The sequence below is a fragment of the Electrophorus electricus genome, chromosome 8, assembly GCF_013358815.1.
Source record: "Electrophorus electricus isolate fEleEle1 chromosome 8, fEleEle1.pri, whole genome shotgun sequence".
Taxonomy (NCBI): Eukaryota; Metazoa; Chordata; class Actinopteri; order Gymnotiformes; family Gymnotidae; genus Electrophorus; species Electrophorus electricus.
The window spans coordinates 5,180,688-5,187,034 of record NC_049542.1 but is presented as its reverse complement, the minus strand read 5'-3'; positions in this window follow the sequence as shown (position 1 = coordinate 5,187,034).

Genomic DNA, 6,347 nt, shown 5'->3' with positions numbered 1-6,347 from the left:
ATTAAAAAAATCCTCAATGTCAGACCTAGCTACCATACATTGTAATTTCTGACTTAGTTACTGCTCAAATGATCAAACCAGAACTGCATACATGTTTTTACAATTATGGCCCCTCTAGTTACTGGCTTAGAAGCAGTGTTACTGTGATTCTTATTACTTTATCTGACACCAAACCAGAGGTGATAAATCTGATTTTGAACCCTGACAGACTCAGAGGGGCCTGGATATTGCACCAATTGCTGTGATTAGATCATCATAGTGAATCAACATACAAGACAACACACCGGGAATGCACATCTTGGGACAAGAATAGGACCTCTAGAAAGTTGGACTGGACATTAATTGCTTATTTTTTCACCTATTACATTTATTTTTCTTTTTAAATTGTTATTATTGTGGTGACCATTGTCAGCCAGAGGACGATGGCCACCTTTTGAGTCTTGGTTCCTCTCAAAGTTTCTTCCTCTTGGGAGATTTTTCTAGCGACTGTTGCCCTTGGCTTGCTCACTGGGAGCTTGGACTTGGACATTTGTAAAGCTGTTTTGTGACAACATCTGTTGTAAAAAGCGTTATATAAATAAACTTTGATTTGAAAGAACTCCAAACTGATTTATAAATGAGTCACAGGTCAGTCAGAGAGTTTGCCACATCTGTTTTAGAATTACATAGTTTCCATAACTTAAGTAATATGTGTATGAAACAATGACAAATATCACCAACATGCCTAATGCTATAACTGCCCCTGACTGGTGTGTTAGAGACTGCTATGATTGGTCTGTCAAAACAAATGAAGACCCATTCAGGTCTCACTGAAAACCTTTATTACCATTCAGATGCCTGAGTTTGTGCACAGTAAACACAGCACCACCCAGGACCCAGGGCATGGTAAACATTGTGCCACCAGGGCAGAGGGGACGGTAAACACAGTGCCATGTAGGCCCAGGGCCTATTTTTAAAAAGTCCAATTTTCCTTCTATAAGATTGATGTATTTTTTATTGACTTACATAATTCATATGTTTAACCTGTGCATTATTGTACGGACCAAGAAAAGGCTTTTGATATGCAGAAGCTGAAAGCAACAATACATTTGTGGTGTGAGTAGAGTTCACATCTCTAGTGGTGGAGTGACATTCTTACAGAGTGAGGACCAGTTTTTTGGCCAACAAACACGTTACTCCTGCAAACAAATTCCACATCAAATTTGAAACTGAACAACACTACTCAAGATGAACATGTGCAATTAAAATTCACCCTGACTTATGTTTCATGCACTGCATTGTGTATAAAAATAATGTTCTGAAATTAAATAGTCCTTTAAACATCTGTTCAAACTTTTTGAAAGGCTCAGGTAGCCAGTTCTGTGGCTGCTGTAATTCCACATGCTGTTGTAACAGAGACAGTTGTGCCTAATGTCGCTAGAGAGAGAGAGAGCGAGCACGGGAGTCTGAGGGCAGAACTGTCACCCTTCTGCTTGCCTTCTCAACACTCCTTTTTCTTTGGTAACGCTGTACGGTGCTTTTTACTGTTTCCTTTACATATAAATACAATGATGGTAGCCGTGTGACCTGGCTTTAACTGATCCAGGAGAGAATCAAGTCTTTCAGATTGCCCACACCAGTGTGTGTGTCACTCCATGTTAACTCCGCGCATCGCGGTTACCCCGTAGCACCTGTTCCTCACTCCAGGTAAGAAGCGTTACACTGTTTTCATTAATAAGCCTTTGAAGTACTTTGGGTGTCGTATTGAAATGAACTGACCAAACAGCAGTGAGGGAGGTTATGTTGGGTCTCACCCCCTGAGCTTCTACGTGTCTCTATGACAAAGGACGGAGCCACTTAACTAAGAATGAGACCGTCCTCACTGACAATGTGAGAATATCTGATAGATCACTGACTGATAAAGAAGAAAGAGGACATACCACATGACAACTTACAAAACCTACCGCATCTCTATATTTGGTGTGTGTGTGTGTTGTGGTTAGTTTGTCAGAGTTTCATTTGAATACACTTCCTCTCCACTATAAGTATTCTTGTGAAGTCATTCAGTAGACTGTATTGAAGAGTGTGTACGGTGTGTATCAGCAGTCCTGCTGTAGCTGTGTGTAGTGTGTGTGTAACTCAGTAAGAATGCAGGTGTGTGTTTATCTGCTCCTTGTGCTCCACGCTGCTGATGGTGAGTGTTACCTTCTCTCTACAGGTGTTGTTATCCTCATACATTCATTTGCACAAAGGTATTTATATCTGGGAGCAGCAGAGAGCAGCAGCTCACCACTTACCCCAGATTCTGTCTATCGACCAAGAAATTTTGCCTCTTTAGTTTAGAACAAAAGCTGTTAAATGCTAACGTTGCTAACAAACACTGGAGGTCAACAGAAACTCAAATATAGCCTTCATAAATCTATGCCCACAAACTTCTCTCAAGACGGTCAAACCGCATCCAAGTGTTAATAAATGTCTCCCAGACTAGTGGGTGTGTCGTATAACTCACTGTGAACTAGACAAGTGAAGAAACGCGTCACCGGGAAGCGACCTGGATGAGGTTTGAGGACATGTAGCTCGATATCTGACTTATTTACAAATCCTATTAGCTATCGTTGCTGTTGGCTTCCAGTGTTTGTTAGCAGCTTTTGTTCTACACCAAAGGAGCAAAATATGGACTCCAAACATGTCTTGTCCACCCGGATTAAGGGAGAATAAAGTAAATTTGCTTCTTCGCCGATTTGTCCCGTTAAGTGGCACTGAAATCTGCGCTGTGGTTCGGTCCGGTAGAGAGGAACCGATGCTAATTACTTACTTCAGACCAGCATAAGGTAGGAATTGTAGGGACATTAGTAAGACTGATGAAATTAAGAAACAGTGTACAGAATATTGTGACTCTTACAGGAATCATTTTGCTCTTTTTTTACATCTACATCTCTAAGTAGAAATCCTCTCTCTAAGTAAAACTCTATCATCTGTTGGAAAGTGAAATAAATATGAAAACAAAAAAAAATTAGCAAAGCATTAGCCATTAGATTAGAACATATTATTCCATCACTGATCCATCCTGATCAAACTGCTTTCATCAAAGGAGACACTCAGCCATTAACAGGGTAGACTACTTAACCTAATACTGTGACGGTGGCAGTTCAGAGGAAGTGAGAGGCAAGGTTGCACCAAAGTGCTCTTTATTTTCCACTCAATATGTGACGATACCACCAGTAACGACAAACACTACTCTGTTCCAATAGTCCTTGTAGCGATGTACACGTTGGGAGTGAGCAGTCCGACTGGCCACTAATGTGCAGCGCTTTCTCTCGGGACCTGTGAGTTTAAATGGAGAGAATGAACAAGGAACAGATGAAGGTGATTAGTAGGCAGGAGACTGGGAATGAGGCAGGTGTTTAGTGTGATCCCTAGCAGGAGTGGGCGTGTCCCTCCCTCTGGCTGCCCGGCCAACCATGACAAATACGTCACACCTCACTCCACATATTAGAAACTGCTATGCAGAGAAGGCCTTCAATAAAGTAAATGGAAGTTTTTCTCCTCACATTTTATCTTTAACACCACACCTAAGGCCACAGTCAGTACTAATGTAATAACATCATGTAAAAACACGGTATTTGATCCAAATCCCACTGCAAATGATAAATCCAGCTTTAAGGTTTTCTTAGGTATCCACACTAGCAAAGTCTTGGTTGTCTGAGTTACTTGTAGACTTTCTGCTGTCATATTTGTTGTTGTGCTGTCATCTGTGCACATTACCAGTAACGTTTAGTTCAGTGATGGTCAAATACTCCTTTAATTGTAACAAATATCTTGTGCAGTTCAAGTAAGAATTTCTCAGGTTTTTAACACACATGCTTCTTTGTTTTGGTTTTCCTGTCACTATTTTCATCTTTGTCTAGTTTGCATTCGTTAATCTTTGTATAAATATCCCTTGTTTTATCGTCTTGGCTGTGGGTCTTTGAACGTGCGCTCTCTCGTCCTCCCGTGAGTTTATTGTTGTTTGGTAACGTTATTAGCCTGCTCGTTATTCTAGTGTTTACTGTTTAACTTCCTTCTTGGTAATGATGTGCAGACGAAGTCCTGTGAAGCGTTTGAGGTTCTTCCTTATTGTACTGCTGAAGGATTCGAAGCGTTGGAGCATTGAAAGCTGGTGACAAAACAGCGACACCTGGTGGTGTTCAGAAATTATAGCAGCCATAGATTCAAAACTGCGCAGCATTATAAACAATACAACACTGCACCGCCTTCATATGTCATAAAAAAATGGATGATCAGTAATGATGTTTAGTAATTAAATTCTGAAATAAATTGTGTAAAATCATTGTTTCCCTTTTATGTAAAAACAACAGGTTGGCGTTATGAAACGTTTACTCTCACTTTTACCTTCTATAATTAGCACATTTCCAATTTTTTTTAGTAAAAAGATAAAGCTTCCAAGTTATAGGACAGTGCCAAACTTATGAAACAGTCTCACCCTCATCCTGTGCTTCAGTGACGTCTGAAGCTTTGACCATCATTAGTCACGTGTTAGTAACTTTAGTGGTAATATTAATGGTAATATTAACTTTAGTGGTAATAGTAACTGATACAGGCTTCGGTACACAGTGTGATACGAGCTTTGATGCCTTAGTATTAAATGTTACATCACAATTTTATTGTTTCTGCACAGTTCCTGTATCGTTTTTCTCCCTTTTTGGTGTTCCATTTAATCAGTGTTTAGTTTGCATCATTTGGTTAATTTTGCCGTTGTGTCCACCTGTTTTGCAAATGAAGAACTTTCGTTTACACATGTGCGTAAAGTCCTGTCTGCCTCTGCGTTACATTATCGTTCTGAAAACTGCACAGTGTGCAGATCATTAATGTAGGTGGACCAGCTGGATCAAAATCACTAATGTGTTCTTATTTTAGCTTTTTGATTTGAAACATCTAAAATAAGAAGCAAGGCTTTGCTATGGCAAGTTGCAAATGGGCGTAAACAAAGAGTCATAAAAGTTGATTTAGTCAATGTTGATGTCAGTTTGACATTACAAGTGACATATTTGGAGCTTGTTACTGTAATTATTTACCCCTGTCCCACTTACCTACAACCAAAGGCAGAGGTGCAGGCAAAGGTTTAATGCACATAAAACTTATAAAATGTATCTGATTCCAAATTATGCCTGTAATTATAATTTATATTCTGAAGAGAATGCTCTACTGCATTGTCTAGCATGTGTTATGAGAATATGCATAACCACCTTTCTATAATTCCTCAGTCTTAATACATCCTGCTTTGTCAGCGGTTCTGTCAACCTAACATAGGGTTTGATCTACTAAACTTACAGTGCAGAGATTGGATACTTTACAGGAAACTGGTGTCAGCAGTCTAAATATATAGAAAAATATAGCTGGCTCTTCACTCAGCCTCAATCCACCAGTGCAGAGAATTTTGACTACAGTTTTGGACTTCCTCTCTCTTAATAAATTATTAAGTGATTAACATCATCTGCGAGTGTCTGGACTCCATCAGTCTCATTACAAATACTACACGGAGAGCCGAGCTTCATGAGTTCAATGTAGCAAAGAGTTCATTAGCATAACAGAAGAGAAGTAGATACACAATAGAATAGAATAGATATTATAATGAAACCAATTAGAATAAAATAGATATTATAATGAAACCAATTAGAATAAAATAGATATTATAATGAAACTCTGTAAATAAGTTACAGAAATGTGGCACAGAAAATACTTTCTAAATGTTACCTAACTGCTAGATGGATTGAGAGAAAGACAACATGAACATTAAAGAAGGTGAAGTGGGTGACCAGGAACAGTAGAGCATGTCTGCTGGGGCTTCCAGGCAGAAAAAAGAGAGAGAGAAGGAGAGACAGAAAGAGAATGTGACTGAGAGAGAGTATGACAGAGAGAGAGAGAGAGAGCACAAGCCCAAGGGAGAGAGTTCTCCAAATGTACGTCTTCAGTCCACCAGCTCTGCTCCAGCTCCACTCTCAGCTCTGCTCCAGCATTAACTCCGTATGGTTCAGAATTTCTTTATTCTTATCTTGATTGATCAACAGCAGAGTTTGTCCAACACTGACCAATCAAAGAGTGACCACATACGAGCAGCATCCCTGTCATAGCACATCCGAGAGGAACCCACAGCTGGTAGAGTGATTTACTGTCCTGAATAACAATTGATGAAGAACAATATCTCTGTAAGAGACCACAGATGACCACAACAGTTGGGGCTAACAAGAACAAGACTTTATAGTAGAGAGTTTGGCCTACACATATGAATATGTTATGATTTTCTTGGTTGAAATGACATAGTATGCCATGACAAATGACGTTGTAGCTCAGTCTCTCTGTGTACACAC